A 15,466-nucleotide genomic window follows, 5' to 3' on the forward strand; every position below is an offset into this window, starting at 1 on the left:
CCTGCTATTAGATTCGCTCACGTGCGCTGCTTACCGATAGATGGGAATTGCGCTCTTTAGAACAGCATTCACTAACGAAGTGGTAAAGGAAACACTGTATGATTAGTCACATTTTTTGACTTTGGTTGACTGCTGTGTCACAGCCGGTCCCCATCATATGTATACACTCCCACGAACGTGTGTGCCCTGTTAGCACATTTACCAGGAACTTTAGCTGCATCACCTCCCTAGCAATTTCAAGCCGTCCTCGAAGCGTCAGCCATTGCTTGGTGACAGTGTGCTTCGATGAGAAGTGGACAGATGATGCATCTCTCTCGCCGTCAGTTATAGGCGGGAATCATACTTAATGTAGTTTTCGGCAAGCGTCAGCGGAGCGTCAGACGTCTCTGTCTGATCTTCTCCCTTCATGTATCTAGCAAGTTTCCCCTTGACAGTCTCCAGTAAAAGCCCCCTGTGCCGAAGTGAAAATTGTCGCCGTTTCTATAGATACAGAGTGCCATTGTTTAATGGAAGCACTTAAGGAAACATAGCAGAATATCTTGTTGTGGAACTGTCTACTTTTCTCATTTGTGGCCGAGAAAACTGAAACCCTCTCACCTTGGGCTGGAAGAATTAAAGATCATCACTGGGATTACATACATTGACTCATGAAGTAATTCAAAATCTTTTCTCTTCATTGTATTTGTTTCTGTACGAAATGTGCGTTCTATTGCTATATTTATATCAGTAGGTAAAAATTGGGTATTGAAAGAAAATTCCCGTCAACAGGCACGTGAAGATATGGTTCCGTTTTTACTGCATTTACACATAACAGCGTCATGGATAACAGATCTACGAGAATTTGGCTTATATGTGTAAGGTCTACATACTTGAGCATAGAACTGAGGTCACAACAATTTTCAACTTTTGCAGAGGCTTGTGATTTCCCATACGTCAGTACCCACCTGGAGATTGGCACACGTTTTTAAAAATTGCCCGTCCCTTGTGGGGATCGAACCCACGACCTTTGGATTAGAAGTCCAACGCGCTATCCTCTGCGCCAAAGGGACGCTGTGCAGGCCTACAGCTCAGATGTAAGAGGTTCTGCAAGACATGACCCATGCTACATGTCTCGCATTACTTTCCTGATAGGCTTACTTTCATATTTCTCTGAAGCAATTACATCAAAGACTCTTTATTTATGCAACAGACACGATACATCGCTCTGTTTACCATGGCCCTACTGATTGATACACCTGCTTATTGACAGAGTTGCTCTGTACAATCGTAGTAACACAGTCCTGCTATTAGATTCGCTCACGTGCGCTGCTTACCGATAGATGGGAATTGCGCTCTTTAGAACAGCATTCACTAACGAAGTGGTAAAGGAAACACTGTATGATTAGTCACATTTTTTGACTTTGGTTGACTGCTGTGTCACAGCCGGTCCCCATCATATGTATACACTCCCACGAACGTGTGTGCCCTGTTAGCACATTTACCAGGAACTTTAGCTGCATCACCTCCCTAGCAATTTCAAGCCGTCCTCGAAGCGTCAGCCATTGCTTGGTGACAGTGTGCTTCGATGAGAAGTGGACAGATGATGCATCTCTCTCGCCGTCAGTTATAGGCGGGAATCATACTTAATGTAGTTTTCGGCAAGCGTCAGCGGAGCGTCAGACGTCTCTGTCTGATCTTCTCCCTTCATGTATCTAGCAAGTTTCCCCTTGACAGTCTCCAGTAAAAGCCCCCTGTGCCGAAGTGAAAATTGTCGCCGTTTCTATAGATACAGAGTGCCATTGTTTAATGGAAGCACTTAAGGAAACATAGCAGAATATCTTGTTGTGGAACTGTCTACTTTTCTCACTTGTGGCCGAGAAAACTGAAACCCTCTCACCTTGGGCTGGAAGAATTAAAGATCATCACTGGGATTACATACATTGACTCATGAAGTAATTCAAAATCTTTTCTCTTCATTGTATTTGTTTCTGTACGAAATGTGCGTTCTATTGCTATATTTATATCAGTAGGTAAAAATTGGGTATTGAAAGAAAATTCCCGTCAACAGGCACGTGAAGATATGGTTCCGTTTTTACTGCATTTACACATAACAGCGTCATGGATAACAGATCTACGAGAATTTGGCTTATATGTGTAAGGTCTACATACTTGAGCATAGAACTGAGGTCACAACAATTTTCAACTTTTGCAGAGGCTTGTGATTTCCCATACGTCAGTACCCACCTGGAGATTGGCACACGTTTTTAAAAATTGCCCGTCCCTTGTGGGGATCGAACCCACGACCTTTGGATTAGAAGTCCAACGCGCTATCCTCTGCGCCAAAGGGACGCTGTGCAGGCCTACAGCTCAGATGTAAGAGGTTCTGCAAGACATGACCCATGCTACATGTCTCGCATTACTTTCCTGATAGGCTTACTTTCATATTTCTCTGAAGCAATTACATCAAAGACTCTTTATTTATGCAACAGACACGATACATCGCTCTGTTTACCATGGCCCTACTGATTGATACACCTGCGTATTGACAGAGTTGCTCTGTACAATCGTAGTAACACAGTCCTGCTATTAGATTCGCTCACGTGCGCTGCTTACCGATAGATGGGAATTGCGCTCTTTAGAACAGCATTCACTAACGAAGTGGTAAAGGAAACACTGTATGATTAGTCACATTTTTTGACTTTGGTTGACTGCTGTGTCACAGCCGGTCCCCATCATATGTATACACTCCCACGAACGTGTGTGCCCTGTTAGCACATTTACCAGGAACTTTAGCTGCATCACCTCCCTAGCAATTTCAAGCCGTCCTCGAAGCGTCAGCCATTGCTTGGTGACAGTGTGCTTCGATGAGAAGTGGACAGATGATGCATCTCTCTCGCCGTCAGTTATAGGCGGGAATCATACTTAATGTAGTTTTCGGCAAGCGTCAGCGGAGCGTCAGACGTCTCTGTCTGATCTTCTCCCTTCATGTATCTAGCAAGTTTCCCCTTGACAGTCTCCAGTAAAAGCCCCCTGTGCCGAAGTGAAAATTGTCGCCGTTTCTATAGATACAGAGTGCCATTGTTTAATGGAAGCACTTAAGGAAACATAGCAGAATATCTTGTTGTGGAACTGTCTACTTTTCTCACTTGTGGCCGAGAAAACTGAAACCCTCTCACCTTGGGCTGGAAGAATTAAAGATCATCACTGGGATTACATACATTGACTCATGAAGTAATTCAAAATCTTTTCTCTTCATTGTATTTGTTTCTGTACGAAATGTGCGTTCTATTGCTATATTTATATCAGTAGGTAAAAATTGGGTATTGAAAGAAAATTCCCGTCAACAGGCACGTGAAGATATGGTTCCGTTTTTACTGCATTTACACATAACAGCGTCATGGATAACAGATCTACGAGAATTTGGCTTATATGTGTAAGGTCTACATACTTGAGCATAGAACTGAGGTCACAACAATTTTCAACTTTTGCAGAGGCTTGTGATTTCCCATACGTCAGTACCCACCTGGAGATTGGCACACGTTTTTAAAAATTGCCCGTCCCTTGTGGGGATCGAACCCACGACCTTTGGATTAGAAGTCCAACGCGCTATCCTCTGCGCCAAAGGGACGCTGTGCAGGCCTACAGCTCAGATGTAAGAGGTTCTGCAAGACATGACCCATGCTACATGTCTCGCATTACTTTCCTGATAGGCTTACTTTCATATTTCTCTGAAGCAATTACATCAAAGACTCTTTATTTATGCAACAGACACGATACATCGCTCTGTTTACCATGGCTCTACTGATTGATACACCTGCGTATTGACAGAGTTGCTCTGTACAATCGTAGTAACACAGTCCTGCTATTAGATTCGCTCACGTGCGCTGCTTACCGATAGATGGGAATTGCGCTCTTTAGAACAGCATTCACTAACGAAGTGGTAAAGGAAACACTGTATGATTAGTCACATTTTTTGACTTTGGTTGACTGCTGTGTCACAGCCGGTCCCCATCATATGTATACACTCCCACGAACGTGTGTGCCCTGTTAGCACATTTACCAGGAACTTTAGCTGCATCACCTCCCTAGCAATTTCAAGCCGTCCTCGAAGCGTCAGCCATTGCTTGGTGACAGTGTGCTTCGATGAGAAGTGGACAGATGATGCATCTCTCTCGCCGTCAGTTATAGGCGGGAATCATACTTAATGTAGTTTTCGGCAAGCGTCAGCGGAGGGTCAGACGTCTCTGTCTGATCTTCTCCCTTCATGTATCTAGCAAGTTTCCCCTTGACAGTCTCCAGTAAAAGCCCCCTGTGCCGAAGTGAAAATTGTCGCCGTTTCTATAGATACAGAGTGCCATTGTTTAATGGAAGCACTTAAGGAAACATAGCAGAATATCTTGTTGTGGAACTGTCTACTTTTCTCACTTGTGGCCGAGAAAACTGAAACCCTCTCACCTTGGGCTGGAAGAATTAAAGATCATCACTGGGATTACATACATTGACTCATGAAGTAATTCAAAATCTTTTCTCTTCATTGTATTTGTTTCTGTACGAAATGTGCGTTCTATTGCTATATTTATATCAGTAGGTAAAAATTGGGTATTGAAAGAAAATTCCCGTCAACAGGCACGTGAAGATATGGTTCCGTTTTTACTGCATTTACACATAACAGCGTCATGGATAACAGATCTACGAGAATTTGGCTTATATGTGTAAGGTCTACATACTTGAGCATAGAACTGAGGTCACAACAATTTTCAACTTTTGCAGAGGCTTGTGATTTCCCATACGTCAGTACCCACCTGGAGATTGGCACACGTTTTTAAAAATTGCCCGTCCCTTGTGGGGATCGAACCCACGACCTTTGGATTAGAGGTCCAACGCGCTATCCTCTGCGCCAAAGGGACGCTGTGCAGGCCTACAGCTCAGATGTTAGAGGTTCTGCAAGACATGACCCATGCTACATGTCTCGCATTACTTTCCTGATAGGCTTACTTTCATATTTCTCTGAAGCAATTACATCAAAGACTCTTTATTTATGCAACAGACACGATACATCGCTCTGTTTACCATGGCTCTACTGATTGATACACCTGCGTATTGACAGAGTTGCTCTGTACAATCGTAGTAACACAGTCCTGCTATTAGATTCGCTCACGTGCGCTGCTTACCGATAGATGGGAATTGCGCTCTTTAGAACAGCATTCACTAACGAAGTGGTAAAGGAAACACTGTATGATTAGTCACATTTTTTGACTTTGGTTGACTGCTGTGTCACAGCCGGTCCCCATCATATGTATACACTCCCACGAACGTGTGTGCCCTGTTAGCACATTTACCAGGAACTTTAGCTGCATCACCTCCCTAGCAATTTCAAGCCGTCCTCGAAGCGTCAGCCATTGCTTGGTGACAGTGTGCTTCGATGAGAAGTGGACAGATGATGCATCTCTCTCGCCGTCAGTTATAGGCGGGAATCATACTTAATGTAGTTTTCGGCAAGCGTCAGCGGAGCGTCAGACGTCTCTGTCTGATCTTCTCCCTTCATGTATCTAGCAAGTTTCCCCTTGACAGTCTCCAGTAAAAGCCCCCTGTGCCGAAGTGAAAATTGTCGCCGTTTCTATAGATACAGAGTGCCATTGTTTAATGGAAACACTTAAGGAAACATAGCAGAATATCTTGTTGTGGAACTGTCTACTTTTCTCATTTGTGGCCGAGAAAACTGAAACCCTCTCACCTTGGGCTGGAAGAATTAAAGATCATCACTGGGATTACATACATTGACTCATGAAGTAATTCAAAATCTTTTCTCTTCATTGTATTTGTTTCTGTACGAAATGTGCGTTCTATTGCTATATTTATATCAGTAGGTAAAAATTGGGTATTGAAAGAAAATTCCCGTCAACAGGCACGTGAAGATATGGTTCCGTTTTTACTGCATTTACACATAACAGCGTCATGGATAACAGATCTACGAGAATTTGGCTTATATGTGTAAGGTCTACATACTTGAGCATAGAACTGAGGTCACAACAATTTTCAACTTTTGCAGAGGCTTGTGATTTCCCATACGTCAGTACCCACCTGGAGATTGGCACACGTTTTTAAAAATTGCCCGTCCCTTGTGGGGATCGAACCCACGACCTTTGGATTAGAAGTCCAACGCGCTATCCTCTGCGCCAAAGGGACGCTGTGCAGGCCTACAGCTCAGATGTAAGAGGTTCTGCAAGACATGACCCATGCTACATGTCTCGCATTACTTTCCTGATAGGCTTACTTTCATATTTCTCTGAAGCAATTACATCAAAGACTCTTTATTTATGCAACAGACACGATACATCGCTCTGTTTACCATGGCCCTACTGATTGATACACCTGCTTATTGACAGAGTTGCTCTGTACAATCGTAGTAACACAGTCCTGCTATTAGATTCGCTCACGTGCGCTGCTTACCGATAGATGGGAATTGCGCTCTTTAGAACAGCATTCACTAACGAAGTGGTAAAGGAAACACTGTATGATTAGTCACATTTTTTGACTTTGGTTGACTGCTGTGTCACAGCCGGTCCCCATCATATGTATACACTCCCACGAACGTGTGTGCCCTGTTAGCACATTTACCAGGAACTTTAGCTGCATCACCTCCCTAGCAATTTCAAGCCGTCCTCGAAGCGTCAGCCATTGCTTGGTGACAGTGTGCTTCGATGAGAAGTGGACAGATGATGCATCTCTCTCGCCGTCAGTTATAGGCGGGAATCATACTTAATGTAGTTTTCGGCAAGCGTCAGCGGAGCGTCAGACGTCTCTGTCTGATCTTCTCCCTTCATGTATCTAGCAAGTTTCCCCTTGACAGTCTCCAGTAAAAGCCCCCTGTGCCGAAGTGAAAATTGTCGCCGTTTCTATAGATACAGAGTGCCATTGTTTAATGGAAGCACTTAAGGAAACATAGCAGAATATCTTGTTGTGGAACTGTCTACTTTTCTCACTTGTGGCCGAGAAAACTGAAACCCTCTCACCTTGGGCTGGAAGAATTAAAGATCATCACTGGGATTACATACATTGACTCATGAAGTAATTCAAAATCTTTTCTCTTCATTGTATTTGTTTCTGTACGAAATGTGCGTTCTATTGCTATATTTATATCAGTAGGTAAAAATTGGGTATTGAAAGAAAATTCCCGTCAACAGGCACGTGAAGATATGGTTCCGTTTTTACTGCATTTACACATAACAGCGTCATGGATAACAGATCTACGAGAATTTGGCTTATATGTGTAAGGTCTACATACTTGAGCATAGAACTGAGGTCACAACAATTTTCAACTTTTGCAGAGGCTTGTGATTTCCCATACGTCAGTACCCACCTGGAGATTGGCACACGTTTTTAAAAATTGCCCGTCCCTTGTGGGGATCGAACCCACGACCTTTGGATTAGAAGTCCAACGCGCTATCCTCTGCGCCAAAGGGACGCTGTGCAGGCCTACAGCTCAGATGTAAGAGGTTCTGCAAGACATGACCCATGCTACATGTCTCGCATTACTTTCCTGATAGGCTTACTTTCATATTTCTCTGAAGCAATTACATCAAAGACTCTTTATTTATGCAACAGACACGATACATCGCTCTGTTTACCATGGCTCTACTGATTGATACACCTGCGTATTGACAGAGTTGCTCTGTACAATCGTAGTAACACAGTCCTGCTATTAGATTCGCTCACGTGCGCTGCTTACCGATAGATGGGAATTGCGCTCTTTAGAACAGCATTCACTAACGAAGTGGTAAAGGAAACACTGTATGATTAGTCACATTTTTTGACTTTGGTTGACTGCTGTGTCACAGCCGGTCCCCATCATATGTATACACTCCCACGAACGTGTGTGCCCTGTTAGCACATTTACCAGGAACTTTAGCTGCATCACCTCCCTAGCAATTTCAAGCCGTCCTCGAAGCGTCAGCCATTGCTTGGTGACAGTGTGCTTCGATGAGAAGTGGACAGATGATGCATCTCTCTCGCCGTCAGTTATAGGCGGGAATCATACTTAATGTAGTTTTCGGCAAGCGTCAGCGGAGCGTCAGACGTCTCTGTCTGATCTTCTCCCTTCATGTATCTAGCAAGTTTCCCCTTGACAGTCTCCAGTAAAAGCCCCCTGTGCCGAAGTGAAAATTGTCGCCGTTTCTATAGATACAGAGTGCCATTGTTTAATGGAAGCACTTAAGGAAACATAGCAGAATATCTTGTTGTGGAACTGTCTACTTTTCTCACTTGTGGCCGAGAAAACTGAAACCCTCTCACCTTGGGCTGGAAGAATTAAAGATCATCACTGGGATTACATACATTGACTCATGAAGTAATTCAAAATCTTTTCTCTTCATTGTATTTGTTTCTGTACGAAATGTGCGTTCTATTGCTATATTTATATCAGTAGGTAAAAATTGGGTATTGAAAGAAAATTCCCGTCAACAGGCACGTGAAGATATGGTTCCGTTTTTACTGCATTTACACATAACAGCGTCATGGATAACAGATCTACGAGAATTTGGCTTATATGTGTAAGGTCTACATACTTGAGCATAGAACTGAGGTCACAACAATTTTCAACTTTTGCAGAGGCTTGTGATTTCCCATACGTCAGTACCCACCTGGAGATTGGCACACGTTTTTAAAAATTGCCCGTCCCTTGTGGGGATCGAACCCACGACCTTTGGATTAGAAGTCCAACGCGCTATCCTCTGCGCCAAAGGGACGCTGTGCAGGCCTACAGCTCAGATGTAAGAGGTTCTGCAAGACATGACCCATGCTACATGTCTCGCATTACTTTCCTGATAGGCTTACTTTCATATTTCTCTGAAGCAATTACATCAAAGACTCTTTATTTATGCAACAGACACGATACATCGCTCTGTTTACCATGGCTCTACTGATTGATACACCTGCGTATTGACAGAGTTGCTCTGTACAATCGTAGTAACACAGTCCTGCTATTAGATTCGCTCACGTGCGCTGCTTACCGATAGATGGGAATTGCGCTCTTTAGAACAGCATTCACTAACGAAGTGGTAAAGGAAACACTGTATGATTAGTCACATTTTTTGACTTTGGTTGACTGCTGTGTCACAGCCGGTCCCCATCATATGTATACACTCCCACGAACGTGTGTGCCCTGTTAGCACATTTACCAGGAACTTTAGCTGCATCACCTCCCTAGCAATTTCAAGCCGTCCTCGAAGCGTCAGCCATTGCTTGGTGACAGTGTGCTTCGATGAGAAGTGGACAGATGATGCATCTCTCTCGCCATCAGTTATAGGCGGGAATCATACTTAATGTAGTTTTCGGCAAGCGTCAGCGGAGCGTCAGACGTCTCTGTCTGATCTTCTCCCTTCATGTATCTAGCAAGTTTCCCCTTGACAGTCTCCAGTAAAAGCCCCCTGTGCCGAAGTGAAAATTGTCGCCGTTTCTATAGATACAGAGTGCCATTGTTTAATGGAAGCACTTAAGGAAACATAGCAGAATATCTTGTTGTGGAACTGTCTACTTTTCTCACTTGTGGCCGAGAAAACTGAAACCCTCTCACCTTGGGCTGGAAGAATTAAAGATCATCACTGGGATTACATACATTGACTCATGAAGTAATTCAAAATCTTTTCTCTTCATTGTATTTGTTTCTGTACGAAATGTGCGTTCTATTGCTATATTTATATCAGTAGGTAAAAATTGGGTATTGAAAGAAAATTCCCGTCAACAGGCACGTGAAGATATGGTTCCGTTTTTACTGCATTTACACATAACAGCGTCATGGATAACAGATCTACGAGAATTTGGCTTATATGTGTAAGGTCTACATACTTGAGCATAGAACTGAGGTCACAACAATTTTCAACTTTTGCAGAGGCTTGTGATTTCCCATACGTCAGTACCCACCTGGAGATTGGCACACGTTTTTAAAAATTGCCCGTCCCTTGTGGGGATCGAACCCACGACCTTTGGATTAGAAGTCCAACGCGCTATCCTCTGCGCCAAAGGGACGCTGTGCAGGCCTACAGCTCAGATGTAAGAGGTTCTGCAAGACATGACCCATGCTACATGTCTCGCATTACTTTCCTGATAGGCTTACTTTCATATTTCTCTGAAGCAATTACATCAAAGACTCTTTATTTATGCAACAGACACGATACATCGCTCTGTTTACCATGGCCCTACTGATTGATACACCTGCGTATTGACAGAGTTGCTCTGTACAATCGTAGTAACACAGTCCTGCTATTAGATTCGCTCACGTGCGCTGCTTACCGATAGATGGGAATTGCGCTCTTTAGAACAGCATTCACTAACGAAGTGGTAAAGGAAACACTGTATGATTAGTCACATTTTTTGACTTTGGTTGACTGCTGTGTCACAGCCGGTCCCCATCATATGTATACACTCCCACGAACGTGTGTGCCCTGTTAGCACATTTACCAGGAACTTTAGCTGCATCACCTCCCTAGCAATTTCAAGCCGTCCTCGAAGCGTCAGCCATTGCTTGGTGACAGTGTGCTTCGATGAGAAGTGGACAGATGATGCATCTCTCTCGCCGTCAGTTATAGGCGGGAATCATACTTAATGTAGTTTTCGGCAAGCGTCAGCGGAGCGTCAGACGTCTCTGTCTGATCTTCTCCCTTCATGTATCTAGCAAGTTTCCCCTTGACAGTCTCCAGTAAAAGCCCCCTGTGCCGAAGTGAAAATTGTCGCCGTTTCTATAGATACAGAGTGCCATTGTTTAATGGAAGCACTTAAGGAAACATAGCAGAATATCTTGTTGTGGAACTGTCTACTTTTCTCATTTGTGGCCGAGAAAACTGAAACCCTCTCACCTTGGGCTGGAAGAATTAAAGATCATCACTGGGATTACATACATTGACTCATGAAGTAATTCAAAATCTTTTCTCTTCATTGTATTTGTTTCTGTACGAAATGTGCGTTCTATTGCTATATTTATATCAGTAGGTAAAAATTGGGTATTGAAAGAAAATTCCCGTCAACAGGCACGTGAAGATATGGTTCCGTTTTTACTGCATTTACACATAACAGCGTCATGGATAACAGATCTACGAGAATTTGGCTTATATGTGTAAGGTCTACATACTTGAGCATAGAACTGAGGTCACAACAATTTTCAACTTTTGCAGAGGCTTGTGATTTCCCATACGTCAGTACCCACCTGGAGATTGGCACACGTTTTTAAAAATTGCCCGTCCCTTGTGGGGATCGAACCCACGACCTTTGGATTAGAAGTCCAACGCGCTATCCTCTGCGCCAAAGGGACGCTGTGCAGGCCTACAGCTCAGATGTAAGAGGTTCTGCAAGACATGACCCATGCTACATGTCTCGCATTACTTTCCTGATAGGCTTACTTTCATATTTCTCTGAAGCAATTACATCAAAGACTCTTTATTTATGCAACAGACACGATACATCGCTCTGTTTACCATGGCCCTACTGATTGATACACCTGCGTATTGACAGAGTTGCTCTGTACAATCGTAGTAACACAGTCCTGCTATTAGATTCGCTCACGTGCGCTGCTTACCGATAGATGGGAATTGCGCTCTTTAGAACAGCATTCACTAACGAAGTGGTAAAGGAAACACTGTATGATTAGTCACATTTTTTGACTTTGGTTGACTGCTGTGTCACAGCCGGTCCCAATCATATGTATACACTCCCACGAACGTGTGTGCCCTGTTAGCACATTTACCAGGAACTTTAGCTGCATCACCTCCCTAGCAATTTCAAGCCGTCCTCGAAGCGTCAGCCATTGCTTGGTGACAGTGTCCTTCGATGAGAAGTGGACAGATGATGCATCTCTCTCGCCGTCAGTTATAGGCGGGAATCATACTTAATGTAGTTTTCGGCAAGCGTCAGCGGAGCGTCAGACGTCTCTGTCTGATCTTCTCCCTTCATGTATCTAGCAAGTTTCCCCTTGACAGTCTCCAGTAAAAGCCCCCTGTGCCGAAGTGAAAATTGTCGCCGTTTCTATAGATACAGAGTGCCATTGTTTAATGGAAGCACTTAAGGAAACATAGCAGAATATCTTGTTGTGGAACTGTCTACTTTTCTCACTTGTGGCCGAGAAAACTGAAACCCTCTCACCTTGGGCTGGAAGAATTAAAGATCATCACTGGGATTACATACATTGACTCATGAAGTAATTCAAAATCTTTTCTCTTCATTGTATTTGTTTCTGTACGAAATGTGCGTTCTATTGCTATATTTATATCAGTAGGTAAAAATTGGGTATTGAAAGAAAATTCCCGTCAACAGGCACGTGAAGATATGGTTCCGTTTTTACTGCATTTACACATAACAGCGTCATGGATAACAGATCTACGAGAATTTGGCTTATATGTGTAAGGTCTACATACTTGAGCATAGAACTGAGGTCACAACAATTTTCAACTTTTGCAGAGGCTTGTGATTTCCCATACGTCAGTACCCACCTGGAGATTGGCACACGTTTTTAAAAATTGCCCGTCCCTTGTGGGGATCGAACCCACGACCTTTGGATTAGAAGTCCAACGCGCTATCCTCTGCGCCAAAGGGACGCTGTGCAGGCCTACAGCTCAGATGTAAGACGTTCTGCAAGACATGACCCATGCTACATGTCTCGCATTACTTTCCTGATAGGCTTACTTTCATATTTCTCTGAAGCAATTACATCAAAGACTCTTTATTTATGCAACAGACACGATACATCGCTCTGTTTACCATGGCCCTACTGATTGATACACCTGCGTATTGACAGAGTTGCTCTGTACAATCGTAGTAACACAGTCCTGCTATTAGATTCGCTCACGTGCGCTGCTTACCGATAGATGGGAATTGCGCTCTTTAGAACAGCATTCACTAACGAAGTGGTAAAGGAAACACTGTATGATTAGTCACATTTTTTGACTTTGGTTGACTGCTGTGTCACAGCCGGTCCCCATCATATGTATACACTCCCACGAACGTGTGTGCCCTGTTAGCACATTTACCAGGAACTTTAGCTGCATCACCTCCCTAGCAATTTCAAGCCGTCCTCGAAGCGTCAGCCATTGCTTGGTGACAGTGTGCTTCGATGAGAAGTGGACAGATGATGCATCTCTCTCGCCGTCAGTTATAGGCGGGAATCATACTTAATGTAGTTTTCGGCAAGCGTCAGCGGAGCGTCAGACGTCTCTGTCTGATCTTCTCCCTTCATGTATCTAGCAAGTTTCCCCTTGACAGTCTCCAGTAAAAGCCCCCTGTGCCGAAGTGAAAATTGTCGCCGTTTCTATAGATACAGAGTGCCATTGTTTAATGGAAGCACTTAAGGAAACATAGCAGAATATCTTGTTGTGGAACTGTCTACTTTTCTCACTTGTGGCCGAGAAAACTGAAACCCTCTCACCTTGGGCTGGAAGAATTAAAGATCATCACTGGGATTACATACATTGACTCATGAAGTAATTCAAAATCTTTTCTCTTCATTGTATTTGTTTCTGTACGAAATGTGCGTTCTATTGCTATATTTATATCAGTAGGTAAAAATTGGGTATTGAAAGAAAATTCCCGTCAACAGGCACGTGAAGATATGGTTCCGTTTTTACTGCATTTACACATAACAGCGTCATGGATAACAGATCTACGAGAATTTGGCTTATATGTGTAAGGTCTACATACTTGAGCATAGAACTGAGGTCACAACAATTTTCAACTTTTGCAGAGGCTTGTGATTTCCCATACGTCAGTACCCACCTGGAGATTGGCACACGTTTTTAAAAATTGCCCGTCCCTTGTGGGGATCGAACCCACGACCTTTGGATTAGAAGTCCAACGCGCTATCCTCTGCGCCAAAGGGACGCTGTGCAGGCCTACAGCTCAGATGTAAGACGTTCTGCAAGACATGACCCATGCTACATGTCTCGCATTACTTTCCTGATAGGCTTACTTTCATATTTCTCTGAAGCAATTACATCAAAGACTCTTTATTTATGCAACAGACACGATACATCGCTCTGTTTACCATGGCCCTACTGATTGATACACCTGCGTATTGACAGAGTTGCTCTGTACAATCGTAGTAACACAGTCCTGCTATTAGATTCGCTCACGTGCGCTGCTTACCGATAGATGGGAATTGCGCTCTTTAGAACAGCATTCACTAACGAAGTGGTAAAGGAAACACTGTATGATTAGTCACATTTTTTGACTTTGGTTGACTGCTGTGTCACAGCCGGTCCCCATCATATGTATACACTCCCACGAACGTGTGTGCCCTGTTAGCACATTTACCAGGAACTTTAGCTGCATCACCTCCCTAGCAATTTCAAGCCGTCCTCGAAGCGTCAGCCATTGCTTGGTGACAGTGTGCTTCGATGAGAAGTGGACAGATGATGCATCTCTCTCGCCGTCAGTTATAGGCGGGAATCATACTTAATGTAGTTTTCGGCAAGCGTCAGCGGAGCGTCAGACGTCTCTGTCTGATCTTCTCCCTTCATGTATCTAGCAAGTTTCCCCTTGACAGTCTCCAGTAAAAGCCCCCTGTGCCGAAGTGAAAATTGTCGCCGTTTCTATAGATACAGAGTGCCATTGTTTAATGGAAGCACTTAAGGAAACATAGCAGAATATCTTGTTGTGGAACTGTCTACTTTTCTCACTTGTGGCCGAGAAAACTGAAACCCTCTCACCTTGGGCTGGAAGAATTAAAGATCATCACTGGGATTACATACATTGACTCATGAAGTAATTCAAAATCTTTTCTCTTCATTGTATTTGTTTCTGTACGAAATGTGCGTTCTATTGCTATATTTATATCAGTAGGTAAAAATTGGGTATTGAAAGAAAATTCCCGTCAACAGGCACATGAAGATATGGTTCCGTTTTTACTGCATTTACACATAACAGCGTCATGGATAACAGATCTACGAGAATTTGGCTTATATGTGTAAGGTCTACATACTTGAGCATAGAACTGAGGTCACAACAATTTTCAACTTTTGCAGAGGCTTGTGATTTCCCATACGTCAGTACCCACCTGGAGATTGGCACACGTTTTTAAAAACTGCCCGTCCCTTGTGGGGATCGAACCCACGACCTTTGGATTAGAAGTCCAACGCGCTATCCTCTGCGCCAAAGGGACGCTGTGCAGGCCTACAGCTCAGATGTAAGAGGTTCTGCAAGACATGACCCATGCTACATGTCTCGCATTACTTTCCTGATAGGCTTACTTTCATATTTCTCTGAAGCAATTACATCAAAGACTCTTTATTTATGCAACAGACACGATACATCGCTCTGTTTACCATGGCCCTACTGATTGATACACCTGCGTATTGACAGAGTTGCTCTGTACAATCGTAGTAACACAGTCCTGCTATTAGATTCGCTCACGTGCGCTGCTTACCGATAGATGGGAATTGCGCTCTTTAGAACAGCATTCACTAACGAAGTGGTAAAGGAAACACTGTATGATTAGTCACATTTTTTG

General features: G+C 43.5%; 12 non-coding genes across 12 annotated transcripts; all 12 read right to left on the reverse strand.

Moving 5' to 3' along the window:
- Positions 1-976: 976 nt before the first annotated feature.
- Positions 977-1,049, reverse strand: Trnar-ucu (transfer RNA arginine (anticodon UCU)). The gene has a single exon. It is a non-coding gene; the product is annotated as a tRNA-Arg (tRNA).
- A 1,206-nt stretch (positions 1,050-2,255) lies between these two features.
- Positions 2,256-2,328, reverse strand: Trnar-ucu (transfer RNA arginine (anticodon UCU)). The gene has a single exon. It is a non-coding gene; the product is annotated as a tRNA-Arg (tRNA).
- Positions 2,329-3,534: 1,206 nt separating this feature from the next.
- Trnar-ucu (transfer RNA arginine (anticodon UCU)) lies at positions 3,535-3,607 on the reverse strand. The gene has a single exon. It is a non-coding gene; the product is annotated as a tRNA-Arg (tRNA).
- A 1,206-nt stretch (positions 3,608-4,813) lies between these two features.
- Trnar-ucu (transfer RNA arginine (anticodon UCU)) lies at positions 4,814-4,886 on the reverse strand. The gene has a single exon. It is a non-coding gene; the product is annotated as a tRNA-Arg (tRNA).
- Positions 4,887-6,092: 1,206 nt separating this feature from the next.
- On the reverse strand, positions 6,093-6,165 carry Trnar-ucu (transfer RNA arginine (anticodon UCU)). The gene has a single exon. It is a non-coding gene; the product is annotated as a tRNA-Arg (tRNA).
- Positions 6,166-7,371: 1,206 nt separating this feature from the next.
- Trnar-ucu (transfer RNA arginine (anticodon UCU)) lies at positions 7,372-7,444 on the reverse strand. Its single transcript has one exon. It is a non-coding gene; the product is annotated as a tRNA-Arg (tRNA).
- Positions 7,445-8,650: 1,206 nt separating this feature from the next.
- Trnar-ucu (transfer RNA arginine (anticodon UCU)) lies at positions 8,651-8,723 on the reverse strand. The gene has a single exon. It is a non-coding gene; the product is annotated as a tRNA-Arg (tRNA).
- A 1,206-nt stretch (positions 8,724-9,929) lies between these two features.
- Trnar-ucu (transfer RNA arginine (anticodon UCU)) lies at positions 9,930-10,002 on the reverse strand. Its single transcript has one exon. It is a non-coding gene; the product is annotated as a tRNA-Arg (tRNA).
- A 1,206-nt stretch (positions 10,003-11,208) lies between these two features.
- Positions 11,209-11,281, reverse strand: Trnar-ucu (transfer RNA arginine (anticodon UCU)). The gene has a single exon. It is a non-coding gene; the product is annotated as a tRNA-Arg (tRNA).
- Positions 11,282-12,487: 1,206 nt separating this feature from the next.
- Trnar-ucu (transfer RNA arginine (anticodon UCU)) lies at positions 12,488-12,560 on the reverse strand. The gene has a single exon. It is a non-coding gene; the product is annotated as a tRNA-Arg (tRNA).
- A 1,206-nt stretch (positions 12,561-13,766) lies between these two features.
- On the reverse strand, positions 13,767-13,839 carry Trnar-ucu (transfer RNA arginine (anticodon UCU)). Its single transcript has one exon. It is a non-coding gene; the product is annotated as a tRNA-Arg (tRNA).
- Positions 13,840-15,045: 1,206 nt separating this feature from the next.
- Positions 15,046-15,118, reverse strand: Trnar-ucu (transfer RNA arginine (anticodon UCU)). Its single transcript has one exon. It is a non-coding gene; the product is annotated as a tRNA-Arg (tRNA).
- Between the last annotated feature and the right edge of the window lie 348 nt (positions 15,119-15,466).

This window comes from Schistocerca gregaria, chromosome 1 (assembly GCF_023897955.1).
Source record: "Schistocerca gregaria isolate iqSchGreg1 chromosome 1, iqSchGreg1.2, whole genome shotgun sequence".
NCBI classification, from domain to species: Eukaryota; Metazoa; Arthropoda; class Insecta; order Orthoptera; family Acrididae; genus Schistocerca; species Schistocerca gregaria.